The sequence below is a fragment of the Phyllostomus discolor genome, chromosome 4, assembly GCF_004126475.2.
Source record: "Phyllostomus discolor isolate MPI-MPIP mPhyDis1 chromosome 4, mPhyDis1.pri.v3, whole genome shotgun sequence".
Classification (NCBI taxonomy): domain Eukaryota; kingdom Metazoa; phylum Chordata; class Mammalia; order Chiroptera; family Phyllostomidae; genus Phyllostomus; species Phyllostomus discolor.
In genome coordinates, this window is record NC_040906.2 from 178,611,854 (window position 1) to 178,628,506 (window position 16,653).

General features: G+C 36.3%; 1 protein-coding gene across 2 annotated transcripts in view; it reads left to right on the plus strand.

The window, feature by feature from the left end:
• The window catches only part of NKAIN2 (sodium/potassium transporting ATPase interacting 2), an 878,265-nt gene that overhangs the window by 731,694 nt on the left and 129,918 nt on the right, over positions 1–16,653 (plus strand). The window lies entirely within an intron of this gene.

Genomic DNA, 16,653 nt, shown 5'->3' on the forward strand with positions numbered 1-16,653 from the left:
ATATTTTCCTCAGACTCCATGTAGATCTGCAATTTATGTGCATAGTCTTAAAATTGTTAACAAATATTGCAAGTATGATATGCTTTTTACCTTTTTCTTCAGTTAATTACTATGAGAATGATATTATATGTGCATATTCATTACAATAGGATAAGAATGCTGTTCTAGGAAGCACTTTCCAAATCTCTGTGACTGCAAACCACAGCAGTTTATTCTCCTGAGTCAGCAGGAAGTTCCAACATGACTGTTACGAAGGAAACAAGGCAGTGGAGCAGCCACCATCTGAGTCATCATGGGTTGTTGCCACCCCAGAGAGCGAAATAAATCTGTGGCGAGAAATGCTTCTCCGTGGGAGGAGATAATCATTGTTCACGGTTCATTGTTCAGAACTAGTCACACAGTCCCAGTCAATCACAAAATGGCCAGAAGGAGGGGGGGACTGTAAATATTTATAAATCAGCATAGATCATTTCCAGAATATGTTCTTAGCTAAGGTGCTGGGTGGTTTCCCTCAAAATGTTCTGAGACACTTCTTAATAAACAAACTATGCTATACTTAACCTCTAAAAATGATAATTTTCATTATCTTGAAATAAAGATTAATTAGATTCAATGGGATGGAAGTAGTCATTTCATTACTTGAAACCCATTTAGATGAAGTATTCATTCTTTCGTGGGATAAGTAAAATATTTCCAGTTTTAGGGGACAGATAAAACACCTTCATATATGTGTTAGAGAGCAGTTGTACATAAATGTTTCTTCATTTGGAACTTCCTTTTGTACTGTACTCCAGCGTTTTGGGAAGCTTCCATCTATGTATCAAGGATGCTATAAAGTATATGCCTGGATAGTTATATGTGACTATTTTAGATTGTTAGTCAAAATAATGTGTGTATCTATGTATATGTGTGTGTATATATATATATAATTCATAGATTTATTAAACTCCACATAAAATTTTGGCACACATGTAATTTTCTAAAAAATACATTTGGACAGGGAAACATATGTTGAGGCTGACATATTGCCCAAAGAGAAAGTATTTTTACTTAAGTAAAAACCATCTGAATAGGAAAAGTGGCTACAGTACAAAGAAGACAGGTGGAGTGTCCATAAGGCCAGATATAAGTGATATTTTAAGCTTCTGGCTCTCAATTCTGTCTGCATTGCCATGATTGAGTGGAGAAATTGTTTGAACGAGCTAACAGGATGCAGTATTTTTACATCTCCAGTTTCCACCTTCCTTTCTGTCCAGGGGGCATTTTTCTTTCCCAATGCCTGCCCACTGTGGATCACCTTAGTCGTTTAGTTAGTAACCGTGTACCCAGGCCTATTGCTTAGAGATCAATATTCTTTCTGTCTTTTGGCTTGCTTTTGTCTCATCAGTCTTGGGCTGAAAGTATCTGTTGTGTAGAAACTCAGCAAATCTTAACTAGTTTTACAATGCAAATCAAAATGGGGCTTACATATCTTGAACATTTGGCTTGACCTAGATGGAAGCCTTCCAACTACATTTTCCTGTACTCATTCTGATCACTGTGCTATGATGATTAAGAGTTGAAATAATGTCTTCAATCTCTGCTCCTCCCATTTTGGTGTTATCCAAATCACCCCCGAACCCCGACAATCTAATGTTTACTTAAGTCCAGTCCAGTGAACACTACCTGAGCGCTTGGCCTCTGCCGGCATCTAGAGAAACAAATGACAAATCCCTGACCTTGAGGATGCCACGGTCAAAAATGAGGTGAGGTTCCTAAGGATTCAAAACAAGTGCAAATAGGCACTTTTCAGGGATGTGACAGACAGAAAATACAGTTTGTGCAGCTTGTGGCATAATCTTGGCTCGTTCATTCCATCCTGCTTTTTGTAAAGTCAGCTGAATTCTCGCGCTTCTCATTGTTTTCACTGGTCTTTGAAGCTGCCTTCTCTTCCAGGATACCTGGCTTAGATCTGCTTTCATAAATGGCTGCTCTTCCAGCTACTGCTCTTGATTAACTCCAAATCTCTCTAGTTCTTTTTCTACACCTTCACTGAGCCTTTCTTTCACAGATTCCTGACCCCTGGCATGCCTGTCACCCCATTGTTCGGTTTTCTGCCAATCAACTCCTAGCTGATTTTGAAATTAGCATTCACAAAGCCCTCATTTGCATTGTGCGTACATAAGATATTTCTTGTCTACAGCCAAAGGAAGAGGAGTTATCCATATAATTGGGAAGAGGGGCTATTAATCACACAGCTTCCAGCCAAGCAGAAAGCACTGCCAGAACACCATAATGATGAGCCAGGTGGGAGAATTTGAGCTCTCCTGCTCCAGCCGCATTTTCTTCTAGTTAGTATCAGACATCACATTCAAAAGGAATGCAGGTGCACAGTTTTAATAAAATCAGAAATTAAAAATAACCCACATCTATAAAATGGATCAAATAAATATGTATGGGGAGAGCCAGGGAGGGAATCAGCTAGAGAGATGGTGTGGTTCACCCTAGAAAAATTGACCCAATTTCTTCAAATGTGTGATTGAACTGCATGGTTTACAAAATGTGTCCATGGGAATTAAATCCTTTAAATTGTGTAACAGTCCTGTGAGGGCAGCAGCACAGGTTAAAAGCCTTTTGTAAGATTTCTTAGCTAGTAAATAGGGAGGATGGGCATGCTGATTTAAGTTTTTCTCTGGCACCAATGATAGGAAATGGGTTCCAACCTGCATGCCAGCACTAGCTAATGGGTAATGGATTCCGAAGGCCCCCAAATTCCTACTTATTTAGTGGCAACAAAAACAAATCCCAAACCACCATGATGAATTGGCTGTGTCTGCTGTGGGTAAGGGGAATGGAGGAATCTAGGCTTCATATTTGTTATGCACACATTACTCCTCACTCCCTGTAACCAACATAATGAAAAAGGAGGTTGTTTTACACATGAATGTAAATAAATGAAGCTTTCAAGAAAAACGCTTATTGCAATGCCTGAGGTTACTTTATATTTTAAAATATATGTTAAGATTCCAAGTAATTAATTGGAAAAAAACACAAATATTTAATCCCTCTTTTCTCTAGCTACTTCCTCAGGACCAATATCTGTAAATTTAATGTAAACTTGCCCAACCAAAATTGTTGGGAGCATTCCCCTTTATTTCCTTGATTTCTTTTACTGCTGATGCACTTTTAAGTTCTTGTTGTTTTAATCAGATTGATATTAATCTTTTTAGAAGACCAGCAGAGGATATTGATAAAAACGTAAATATTCTCACTATTTCCCACAGATACTAAAATTGGCTTAGAAACCAGAAACAGATTAGCAAGGAAGTCACAGAAGACTTTAGGATAAATACTAATACCTGATGCTGTCCACAGGCTCACTTCCTAGTTCATCCTTCAGTTATATCTATTCCCAATTCAGAAAAATATGTACCTTTTAGAGCTTATGCAACGATGGAAATCATGGTTTAACAGACTGTGGTAAAAATGTTTGAAGATAAAATATATACTTTTAGATGGATAGAGTCACATCTTTCCAACTATTCCCAGTTTATGATTAATATTTGCCATTTGGCTTGCTAAGACTTGCCTAAGAATACCATGGGTGAAGAAATTTTTAAACCTTTGCCTTCTGGTACTGCAGGGTCTAGCCAATCACATAACTACCTGTCATCAAACACTGAGTCTGTGCTTCGGTACTGTGTCTACTAAAGAATGAGGTGGTTTAGAGCTGGGACTGAAAACTGAGTCTTCTGACTGCTAGTTCACTGTCCAGGCAGTACAACAATTTTCTTCCTAGGACAAAACTACGTGCTGCCTGTGATGGAAATGGATAGAGTGACAAAAACTGTGCTTCTTTCCCAGCTCTTGTACTGGTTCAATAGCTTTACTGCTCGGTGTCAGATATTGCACACACTGCACCAACTCTAGTTTTCCTGGGCACTGAGATACATGGACATAGCTGTCAAAAGGTAGTAACCCAGTAAATGAAATATATGTGACTTGTCTTTCTGTAACATCAGAACAGTTTACATAAATAGTCACGAAAATATAGGAAGAAAAACCAAACCACTGTTGTGAACAGGGGATTTTTCCAGCGACAAAGTTGTTGAAATAGGAGATGAAGGTGGCAAACAGAAACAGGAACGGATATTTCTTGGCATGGTTTGGTGCTGCAAAACATATAAACAATACTCCACAAACTAATTTTACACCCCCACTGGATTTATCCTTGAATAGTCAAAAATAATCAAGACCCATTGATACTTCTAAAATGAGCACATTTTAACTTTATAATCATTCCCAGTTCCTCCCAGGGGTGTCCAACCTTTTGGTGTCTCTGGGCTTCACAGGAGGAAGAAGGGTTGTCTTGGGTCACACGTTAAATACACAGACACTAACGAAAACTGATGAGCAAAAAAAAAAAAGGGGTTTCAAGTAAATTACAATTTTGTATTGGGCTGCATTTACAGTCATCCTGGGCCTCATGTGGCCTGCAGGCTGTGGGTTGGACACCCCTACCAGTCTAGACAATGACACAGTCATTTCAGAACATAGTATCTTACTGTTGTATCCACAAATGTCAATCAAATTTTAGTAAAAAAATAAACCCTGAATAATTATCATATTTTTATTTTATTTTGCTTTATTTCTGAAATGTGCCCTTATAAACTGGTGAGTAGTTCTGCAAATTTATGAACAAGCAAGCAGAATGCAAGAACTTACATAGTCTCTAAAGAAAAATTAAGTAGATTATTTTGTCTTTAATGTTCTCTGGTGCTCCCTACATGCAAATTCTAAAATATAAGGTAAAATATTCACAGTCATGGAGTCACAATCCTTAAATCTTATACTCAGCTGTATAATAAACTATTTTGTAATTATGAACTAAATGAGGCAATGTTTAAGAAATTGCCTTGAAAACAGTAAAGATGGTATTATTTATTTTCTTCTCAACTCAATTTCCTCCACTGCTCATAGAGAATACTAGTATTATTTCAGGCTAACACACAGTGATGTGCAAAAATAAACTAAATCCTACTAACTTTACTTACTCCCCAGATAGAACTGTAATTCCTAGAGTCAGTGTGTTACTCTTTAGTGTACCAACACACTAGCCTACACAGGGGCAAGTTGATCTCATATCAGCTATTACCCATCAGTGTACAATGTCTGCTTATGTATATGTTGGGGGGGGTGGGGGGCTCTGCCATGGATGAGAATAAGTCTACCAAGACACATCTTCTTGGGGAGGAAAGGTTGACAGTTTAGGGGGAAAGCCAATCTGTCAAAGGAAAAGGGCCTGGAGCCTTTTCCTCAATGGGCTTTTATTGGGTTCATTTTGCACAGGAATACAGGTATACTCATCAATCATTGTCAGGCAGTAAGGATCAAACAATAGATAACATTCAAAGAACTATGAGGGCTTATTCTGAGTCAGGGTCAGTTAGCTAAAGGGCTATAAAACTTTGGGAAACAAACTCGTTTTATGCTTGGACCCTTATCAGAAAATTGAGGACATTCTTAGCAAAGCAGTTTTCACAGGATTTTATGATTCTTTCTTAGGCTTGATTGCCCCAGGGATCCTCCTGTTCCTGCCCAGGACTACACTGCCCTCTGGCATTGTTTCAGGCTTAAGTCAGGGAGGGGAAGTAAGGCAGCCAAGAGATTAGGAGACTTCTCACAGACAGAATAAAGACTCAGGCTATGTCAAAGCTGAGGGGCAAGGGTCCAGCACCCTCTTTTTCCATAGCCCCCCAAGTCCTTCCCTGAGGGCTACTTTGAGACCATGCCTGCCTGAGGTTGTCCCTCCCTTGAGGAATCTTATCTGCATTGGCTAACCAGTCATCCACCTTGGACCAAGCAGGGTGAAGTAAAAGGTGGCAGAGGCCAGCGCCCCTGCCAGGAAGATAAACTTTGTCTCTTTAGTGGCTTATGGTCCTAAGGTCGTTTACTCAGCCTTAGCCATTGGGGGTTACAGCTTCTGAAACTAGGCAGGACAGTTCCCAACAATATGTGATGTTTACAGTGCTTTCTTATTCCCACAGCTTAATATCTCTTGATCTATGAGAATGCCTGGAAATATGGGATAAAACCACCAATACATTTAAAATGGTAGTGAGGATTATAGGAGGCAAAAAATCATCAATAATTAGGTTTTCTTCAATAATATGAGATGTAAACTGAAATTCTCTGCAGAGTATTATTCAGTGGGCGATGTACAATTCTATTTCTTATATTTAATTTTATAATTATGAATTTGATTTGGAATAAAACAGTAAAGTATATTAAATCATAAGTTATTTCATGAAGAAATAATTATATATATATATATATATGCACACACTGAAATAGAGTATTTTTTGAAAAACATGAGCTCTTGTCTTTGAACAAAATGTTACCATATTCCTTTTACATATATATTATCTTCTTTTGGGATATCTTTTCAGTTATGATTATTTTGATATAACTTTTTTAAGAAATAAGTCTTTGTTGCCAATTTTATTTTATAAAAACGTCTTTATTTTATTTTATTTTTTGTTATTCTGTTACAATTGTCCTGATTTTTCTCTCTTTGCCTTCCTCCCTCCAGCCTCCTCCCTGCTCCCACAGTCAATCCCCACACCATTGTCCATGTCCATGGGTCATTCATACATGTTCTTTGACTGATCCCTTCCCCTTCTTTCTACCATTGTGCCCCTTTCCCCTCCTCTCTGGCCGCTGGCGGTCTGTAACACAGTGGTAGTTGTAATAATGGTAGAATGTGTCCATGTTTTCAAATAATAGCAATGCATTCTAAAAGGAAGGATGTAAAGATAATTTATAATGACAGCTACAATATGAGGGCTAATTTATTGTTTAGCATGTTATACTTGAGTGAAAAAGAATTACAATATGGGCAAACATACTTAAGCTTAATAGTGTTTACACAGTAGAAGAAGAGCCATCTGTAATATTCCTCTGTACCTTTTGCTTGTACCAATCCTATAAATAGGATTTTAAACTACTGTTCCACACCCACACATTCTCCTCCACAACCAGTATGTGAATCCTAATCTTCGTTATTCTCTTGCTATTCCTGTCCTTATGGCATCACGGCTGCATGTGTCTGGACTCTGCCATTTATTCTTCTGACCTTTGTCTTGACTCCTACACATAGTTAAATTCCTCTCAAGCAGTAACCCTGAGAGTCAAGGCCACATTATTTTACCCTTATATGTTTATCACTTATAATCTTCTCTGAACTTCTCTGAACACAATATTATATTGTATTGTATTTCATGAGTCAGCTATTTGTCAGCTAATTATATTGGTTAATGCTAATTGCAAATAATGGCTCCAAAGTCAAGGACTGAGTTAGAAGAGTGTTATAGGTTCAAGAACATTTTGGGTTTCATTATCTCTTCTTTCATTCTGAATATCTGCATTTCTCTTTTCTCTATATTGATTCTCAATCTCTCTACCTCTTAAGTTTGATCTGTTTCTTATCAGCAACTTTATTCCTTTTACCTCTCACTATCTGGTCTCTGCTAGTCATTTATCTTCCCTTTCCCTACCCTTTCTCCATAGTTTACTGATTGCTATTGTACATCATGAAATTATGGGTAGATTTTCTCTCTTTTTAATTTCTAAATTTTGAAAATAACATTTGCTGTAATTTCATGTCATCATAGCCATCCTATTAGTCACAGGCCATGTTTAGGTTGATTTTGTCCTAATATACTGAGTATGTTACAATGAAAATCAATTTTAAGAGAAATTACGCTCTAAGATATGGAAAAGTATCATACCATGGCCACTCCTTAATTATTGTCCCTTGATCATAAGTCTCAGATCTGAATTCCAATGACATAGTTATGTGGTACCCACCCTTTCTTTGGTACAAACTTATGGTCTTAAAAGTTTCAGGGTGTCTTTGGTATTTTACCTGGAATTAAGTTGAAGAAACCATGTCACAAAAGTGGAATGGATTTGCCTCCTGCCAAAATGTCATGATTATATGATAGTATCCCCATAACTTAGTGCCCAAATAGCATGTGAAGGAATGGGTCATAATCGCTGTCTTCTAATGCATTCAGGAGCTTCATTAGAAACTGGATTTAGGATGACTAATAGTCCTGAGCAAACCCAGATGACTAGTCATCCTACATGTTCTTGAAATTCTCCTTCTTCCCTTGCAGATGAAACTGAGCTGTATGCAGAATATACTGTTCCTTCCATTATTAACTCTGCGCACACATTTCATTTATATGGAATTTACATGTAGACTAATGCCCATAGAGAATGTTAATTTCCTTTTCTTCTTTCAATTCATTACCTGTTGTGTTCTGTATTGCAAGCCAAGGAGCTTTCCTTGGACCTACTGCTCCTGGGAAAGAGGCCAAATTGGAATGAGACAAAGCCAAACTAATCATTCAATTAAAAAGTACAATCAGTGACGCAGTTAAATCTGCTAGACACCATCACTTACCAGTGGGTGAAAGTTTGTAGTTTTTAAATGGTAGTTTAAGATTGTATCAATTCAATCTAAAGATTCAGATTTAAAGCACTTTTATTCCTCTGTACTGTTTAACTGCATGGAGCTAAAAACAGCTTTGTACTCACTCAGTCACTAAACAAATACTTGCTGAATGCCTCTTCCTGTTCTCATGCAATTTAAATTCTTATAAGATACACACACACATCTTTATATATATACACATATGCATATATATCTTTATGTGTATATATACATATATGTGTATGTACATATCTTTATATAGATAGATAGATATAGATATGGTGCTGCACACAACTGCTCTCCTGCAGAATAAAGGAAAACAAGGTGAAAGAGCTCCCTGAGGTGGTATGGGAAGGCAACTCCGATAGGCAGCTTTTGAGCCAAGTTCTAAGTATAATGAGAATTGGCCCATGCAAATATTTGGGAAAAAGAACATTCTAGGTTTTGGATAAGTAAGGGCAGAGAGCTCTACTCATGAGAGCGTATCTGCAGCTCTCACCGTGTATAACATGGTCATGCACCTGCAGTCAGTAAATGCAGGTCACCATTCTTGAAAGTAAGTCAGCTTGCCTGTATTCTTGTTCTTTCCTCTCTCTGCCTTCAGTCCATTTAAATTCTCCTCTTTCTTTAACATACTGAACACTTTTCTTCAGAATCTGATCATTTTCCCACTCTTCATTTCCCACATTTGAATCAGTCTTAAATTTATTTTTAAACTGTCTTCAATTGACTTTGCCTTCCCCCATTTTCTGTTTCTCTCTGCCTGTCACAGCAGATGGTGCTTGCTACTCCCCTTCTCACGACTTCAGCTGTCTGTCCTTCTCTCTGTCACTGTCATGCTAAACAACACAGTTTCCACTTGTGAAGGTTGAAATTGTGACATCATCTTCATTCTTCTGGTGCCTCTTTCCTCCTTCCCGTGTTAAGAATCCAAGTGCATATCTATGACCCTAAATTTTAGAGAAACACTAGTTATTTGCTGGCTAGAAGCCAATATTTTTCAAGATTTTTCTAGAAAATTCCTCCAAGTGTTATATTTTATTTATTCATATATTAGATTATAAAATCTCTTTATCACAATCCCACCAAAGTTCAGGAAGCTTTTTACAGTAATCAGTGCCTTGCCAAAGATTGATTGACATGACTCATTATCATCAGTGATGTCCCTCGGTACCAATTAGTTCATATAAACCTTGAAATTTGGAGTAGTGTTTTCTTAAAGGACATTCAACAAGAAAGTCTAGAATAATGATAATGAAAATACAATTTGCTATGTCATTATTGTAACTAGAGTACTTAAAACATTTTCTCACATACATAGATTACTGTTTCCTGTGGAGCAACTGGTGAGAAAAGCAGAGTTAATGGAGGGCCCTGCCAAGTTGTCTGGAAAATTATTTCATCATTTAAGTTATACATGTAAAAAAAAATCATTGAAGCTCTATTTAAATATACCTGCATCAACATTTACCTGAGATTAATCTTCACTTTTATTTTCTTTTTGTGATTCACTTTGGATTCTTTTTCCCTTAAAACCCTGTATGCCCACAGATGTGAGTCTCCAGAGAAGCACAGTGACTCTCCCCACAAAGGCGGTGCACGGCTTGGCTTGGCTGTGGCTGAACCCCAGTCAGAGCCTCTGATGACAGATAGTTTGCTTGTCAGCTTTGCCTCATGAATCCAAAGAAAATGGAACTTATCAGGAGCTGAGCCTCAAGCACTGCCTGTGCCTTTTATTTGGGCCATTTCCTGCTAGGTTTGGCGGAGGTCTTAGTCTTCCATCATTTAGCTCCCTGACAGACAGAGAAGGGAGCTGTTGCGCTTTTAGGTGCCACTCTGCAGACTGCTATATTGGCAAAATAAACAAACAATATATTTTTAGGGCACCACCTGCAGCAAGCAGCTGTACCAAACAGAGCAGAACCACGAAGGATGTGATTTGTTCCATTTAACATGAAGCCCCGAGGTTCGAGAAGAGAGGGAGGAGAAAGTTGTGTGTATACAACCCACACATCCGCAATTGAAACTAAAGCTGATTTTCTTTCTTTTTTAGCTTAGAAGTGAGGTATCATTATATCTTTCCTCCTTTCCCACTCCACAACCTCTGATTGAAAACAATTCTATCATTGGGGTTATAACTGTTAACTGAGAAAATCATTTTTCTCTTGCAATAAACTTCCTTTCCCATTCAAGGGCAATTTTCCCTCATAGCAACCTATACTTAAATGCCAACATCTGCTATATCTAAGCTGCATATAAAATGGCGTGTGGCATTTACATGATGCCAACGACATGGGGAAACTCATACACTTGGCTTACACAGAAGTTTCTTCTAATCTTATAGCTCCCGTCCATTCCAGTATGCTGCATGTTCTGTCTGCCTTTCTAAACATGCCACACAAGTCCAACACTGAAAGCTGAACTAATTTTAGCTCTCTTTCTGGCTGGCCATCGGTTCTTGCATTAACTCCAACCTTTCCAGATGCTAAAGATGTGTACTACATCATGACAAAATACCACAATATCTGCATTGTCTGAGGACCTAGAATTGTGAGACCAGTGCAAGGGATATTTTAAGTACTTGCTTTTTCCTGTAGATTTAAAAATCTCATTCTCTTAATGACTATCGATTCTGACCTCACAAACCAAAGGCACCATTTCATTTTGAGGTCTTCTGTGTGAGCTGGGATATATATAATTAAATTATACATGAATCTGGAGGTGATTCAAGTAGTTACAAATTGGGGTCATTTTAAGTACAGAAAGGGACAGTTTACCTTTAATATTCAATTGGCCACCAAGGATGACACAATATTTTGCTTTTTCTTGACAATGAACACTTAAAAAAGAGAGAAAACTGCTTTAAATGTTTAAGAGATATTCTAGAATGTCATTCTTGATGTCTGTACCACTGACTAGATCTTTAGTCTGAAGGAGAAAAGTTCCTTGACCATCTTTTTGTACCTCATCAACACTTTCTGGTGGGCCTTTTGCTCTCAGACTCAGAGAGGTGAGATGAAGGAATTACAAATCTGCAATGATGTGTGCCTCCAGCAAATACAGGAAATCAAATCCTTTGAGCTAGGAAACCAAATTTCCTCCTTTATTTTCACCTTCATCATTAAGATGACGGTTTCTAAGAATATGGGGCACAAAATAAATTCTTGCTAAAGTAGTCTCCAGGAGTACTGAATGTGAGAATTGCTTTTGTCTCTTTCATCTTTCTGACATTTTAAAAGAAATTTTCTGGAAAAAGCTTCCTTGTGTCTTACTCCTTGTCAATCAGTCAAGTGTCTACTTCATGACTATGGGATAGTGCCTTTTAACTGTGTGTCATTGAAACTTTAGAAAAAGGGAGGGGAATATCTTTAGTTCCAAAAAACAAAGGAGGACCTTTAATCAGAGCATCATGTTCCTCAAAAAATGAGTCCATTAGATAAATCTTTAATCATTAATTATAGCATACTGAATATTTTTCCAGAAGAGTTTTCTGGGAAATATTAAAAGACAAGAGAGAGTAAGTCTTTGACCATGAGGCACAGTGAGTGTGGAACAGGGAGAGGACTGAGTGAGGAAGATGTCACAGGGTGAGTAAAGTTAAAAAAAGTGGGTGGCAAAGGAGAGGATTTGCCATTTCCAACTATCGAAACTGTGTGTAAAGGGCACAGAGAAACACAGGCATCCTCTCTAAGCCTCAGTTTTCTCACCTTCAATAACCATAACAATAATATCTACCTTGTTTTTGTGTATGGTGAAAACAAATAGCACAAAATCTACCTTCTGAACAATTTTTTAACTGTTCAACACAATATTTTTAACTATATGTACTTGGTCATACAAGAGATTTCTGGAACTCTTTCATCTTGCTTAACTAAAAGTCTCTACATACTGAACAGTAACTTCAGGTTTCTCCGTCCCCACACACTTGACAATACCTTCCTTCTTTTCCCTTCTGTAAGTTTGACTGACTTAGATGCCTCAAATAAGGAAAATGTATCAGCATTTGTCTTTTTGTGATGGCTTATTTGTATCACTTAGTATGCTGTCCTTAAGGTTTATTTTTGTTACATATAACAGGATTTTCTTCTGTTTTAAAGCAGACTATGTATATACCCTATTTTCTTAATCCACAGGTCTGTCAATGGGCATTTTTGTTGTTTCTACCTGTTGACTGTTGTGAACACAGAATGGCAGATAATATTTGAGATACCTGGTTTTAAATTCTTTGGAGTAGATAACCAGAAGTGGGATTTCTGGGTTATGTGGTAGTTCTGTTTTTAGTGTTTTAAGAAACTTCCATACTGTTTTTCACTATGGCTGTACCATTTTACACTTTTAATGACTGAACAAAAGGGTTCCAGTTTACCCACATCTTTACCAACACTTGATCTTTAAAAATGTATTTATTTATTTATTTATTTATTGTTAATAACCATACTGGCAGTTAGGAGGCGATAGCATATTTTGGTTTTAATTTACATTTTCTTGATGATTAATGACATTGAGCATTTTTTCCACATCCCTATTAGTCATCTGTATGTCTTCTTTGAAGAAATGTCTATTCAGATCTTTTACTCATTTTTTTTAATTGGGTTATTAGGCTTTTTTTTTTTGCTATTGAGTTGTCAGTCTTCCTATATATTTTAGAAGTTAACCTCTTCACAGATATATGGATTGCAAATAATTTCTGTCAATATGTAATTTTCTCTTTTACTCTTGATCATTTCCTTTGCTGTGCAGAAGCTTTTTCATTTGATGTAGTCCCACTGCGCATGTCTATTTTTCCTTTCGTGGCCTGGGTTTTCAGTGTCATTTCAAAGACATTGTGTCAAGACCAAGATTGTAAAGTGTTTCTGTTGTGTTTTCTTTTAGGAGTTTTATAGTATCAGGTCTTATGTTTAAGTTTCCCATCTATTTTGAGTTCTGGGGCTCTTTTTTTTTTTACTTTTTTAACTTTCTTATTATGGATATTTTGAATTTTAAATTCATTTTTATTCTCTACTCTTAAGAAGTCATAGTTTCTATTTTGCTTTTATTAGTGGTAAGCACTACATTTTATCCTGCACCCATAACAAAACTGTATATAATCACTATGTGTTGCATTCTTCTGAGTAATTCAGGACACTTATAATGCTCTAAGTTCCCCCAAATACTCTAAATTTCTTTATCTCATGATTTGATGTCTATTAGTTTATGTCTACTTAATAACAACTCAATTTATTATGACTTCTATTATTTTTAATTCCTTATATTTCCCCCATGTTTCAAAGAACTTTTTGTCTTCTATTACTTCTTAGTGTTCCATTTTTTCCTCCTATTATCAACTTTCTTGTTGCTAGTATATCATTTTAATAAACTTCTCCAGGTATGCAAGTTTTGTCTTCATATATCAAAACCAATATTTAGTTTATTCTCATCTGTTAAAAATTTATTTGGTATAGAATTTAAGTTTGATAGCTCTTTTCCTAAGTACTTCGAAATGATTCTGTTGCCTCTGGCTTTAGTTGTTCCTTGAGAGAAGCTGTCTGAGTCTGCTTGTCATGCATTTTGGTAAAGTGCCTATTTACTTTAGAAGCTTTAAAAACTCTGTTTTTATCTTTAATATTCTGAAATGCCAATGAAGGACATAATTAGATATGGATTTTTAAATATTATTTGATGCTTTTCACTCAGAACTTAGTTTTTTATGTTTTTCTTTAATTGAGAAAAATGATCCACCAGTTTCTTTTTAAGTATCAATTTATTGTTACTTCCTGGAATATTGATTGACTGTTGGAGCTTTTTCTTAATTTTTATTTATTTTTTTACCTCTTTGTGATAGACTTAAAAATTTTTAGTTAGTGTATTTTTTGTAATTGTCTAATTCTTTTAAAACTCTGCTCCATCTGTTCTTTTATAAGAAGTTGATCATAAATCACTTTTTGACGTTTGAGTTATATCTGCCTCATTTCACCAAAATTGTCTTTTTCCTCTTCTCCAGCTTCTATATTTCCTCTTTTCAGTCTTCTATAGACAGAAAAACTAAGATTAATAGAATTATAAAAATAATAGCAATAATTCATTCTGAGTCACAAACTGAGGGCATCCCCCATAGAATTGGTGAAATATTTGAGATGCTCAGATGTTTTTGCACATCTTCTGACCTGTGACCAACTGACTTTGGTTAAGAAGCAATTTAAGAGTAAATCAGGTGTTTATGGATAGAATAAACCCCCACAGTACCTATTTCCCTACTGCATATCTATAAAAACTCTCATTTTCTTGGCCTATTACATTGTGGTTGAAATGAGCTAGAACCCATTCCTATTCTACAGCCCCATATTCTTTCCAAATCTTTGTGTTGATTCCAGTTACATATCATTTTGGTAACATGGTAAGAAATATGACCTAAGGCTCTATTTATATATTGTTTATTTTCAAGGCCAACTATAAAGAAGTAGAAATTTGTTTTAATTAAGTATCTTTTTCATCCTTCCTACTTAAACACTTAAGAACATCATCTTTGATATGGGTCATACAATATAACTGTCTTCTAACTCACTTTGGGGAAAAATGTTATTAAAAACATCTTTTGGTATATTGTATTAACATTTTTCAGATAAATTTCTCTGTGGCCTTTGACTTATGATGCTATAGAATGATATAGTTTTTTTTTTCAAAGAGAGTAATTTTGTTGTTGTTGTTCCATTCTGGTTACTTTGTATCTGGCCAAAGTAAATGCATAGTGTATGTGCTCTGTACAATTGATAGGAATGGAGTGGAGATTGAGCTGTATGGAGACAGAGAAAATGAATGCTTGGAAAATCTGTAATTGAATGTAATTTAGGATCTTTCTAGTTTTCTTTACATATGAGAAAAGTCTTTTGTGTTTCTTGTAATTCTATCCTTCTAAGCACGTTCCCCCTTAAACAGGTGAGAATCCAGAAACAGAAATAAAGTCTGAGAGACCATTTAAATTCATACTTTGTATTGTGAGCACCATTGAAGCAGACAGACTTGCAGGAAAGAGAAACTAGTGAGAGAAAGGAACAGAGGCAGGAGAATAATGACATAGGAAAGGCAAGGGAAATGTCGGGGAAATGTAAATAGAAGAGCAAACTCTAAAAAGAATGTAGCATGCATGTCCCTCAAAGAATCTAAGATTTACTTCAAATTCTAAATACATAATCAGTGACAATTATATATATATATATATATGTATACACACACACACATATATATATATATAATCAGTGACTCACCTAAATAAAGTGGTGAACAGATTTAGAGAACAAATTATTATGAAATGGCTCATCATTAAGGTGCCAGAGGACTGTGATGACTAGTACATTAAAGGGCCAGATACTTAGTGACCAGTATCATGTGCAGGATGAAAAGAAAACATTATAGTCATAAGTTAGAAGACTTCAAAGAGGCTATTAGAAAGGCATGCTGACACCATATGTTTGAAAGTGGTCACAGTAGTAATTTGTTTATGATTTATAAAAGGGTCATGATATTTGACTAGGGGCATAAACATTAAAAATCTTTTATTAGCTAAAATGTTAACTTTTAGATTATGTGATGTGAAGTTCTTACAATAAAGGCCAATATCTTTGTAAGAACTCATAACCATAGGATATTATTATGTCAACTCAGTATTAAGCCTCAAAAAGAATTGTGTAAGCGAAATAGTAAAGTCACTGTGGCCCAGAGAGATACTTGTGATAAAATATAAACAAAATATGCTGACTTGGGTATAATTTTTCTTCTCAGTATACATTTTAAGGACAGTATAAATCAATGTCCTGTAATATACATATTTTCCAGCTTAAAATCATGACCACCCAAACCATAAACTGAATAAATACAATGCTTTAAAAATTTTTTATGAGGCGAGATTAATGCAGCCTCCCCTATCACTGTATCCACGTAAGGCCCAGCTGAAAGGATTACCTCTGCTCTACCGGGGTCCCGCGCCTGGCATGTCAAACCGCACCTGCGGAGGAAGCGGCTCCCGCAGAGCCATCCTGTCGAGCTCCGAAAGTTGTGGGCGGTGATAAGTTTTGACTGTGCAGCCAGCATATGTCATGATAAATTTTCAACTCTCTAAGTAAAGAGAATGCACACTGTTCTCTGATCAGGATTAGGCTTGATTTCCCACCCACCCTCTTCTTCAAACACATTTTCGAACA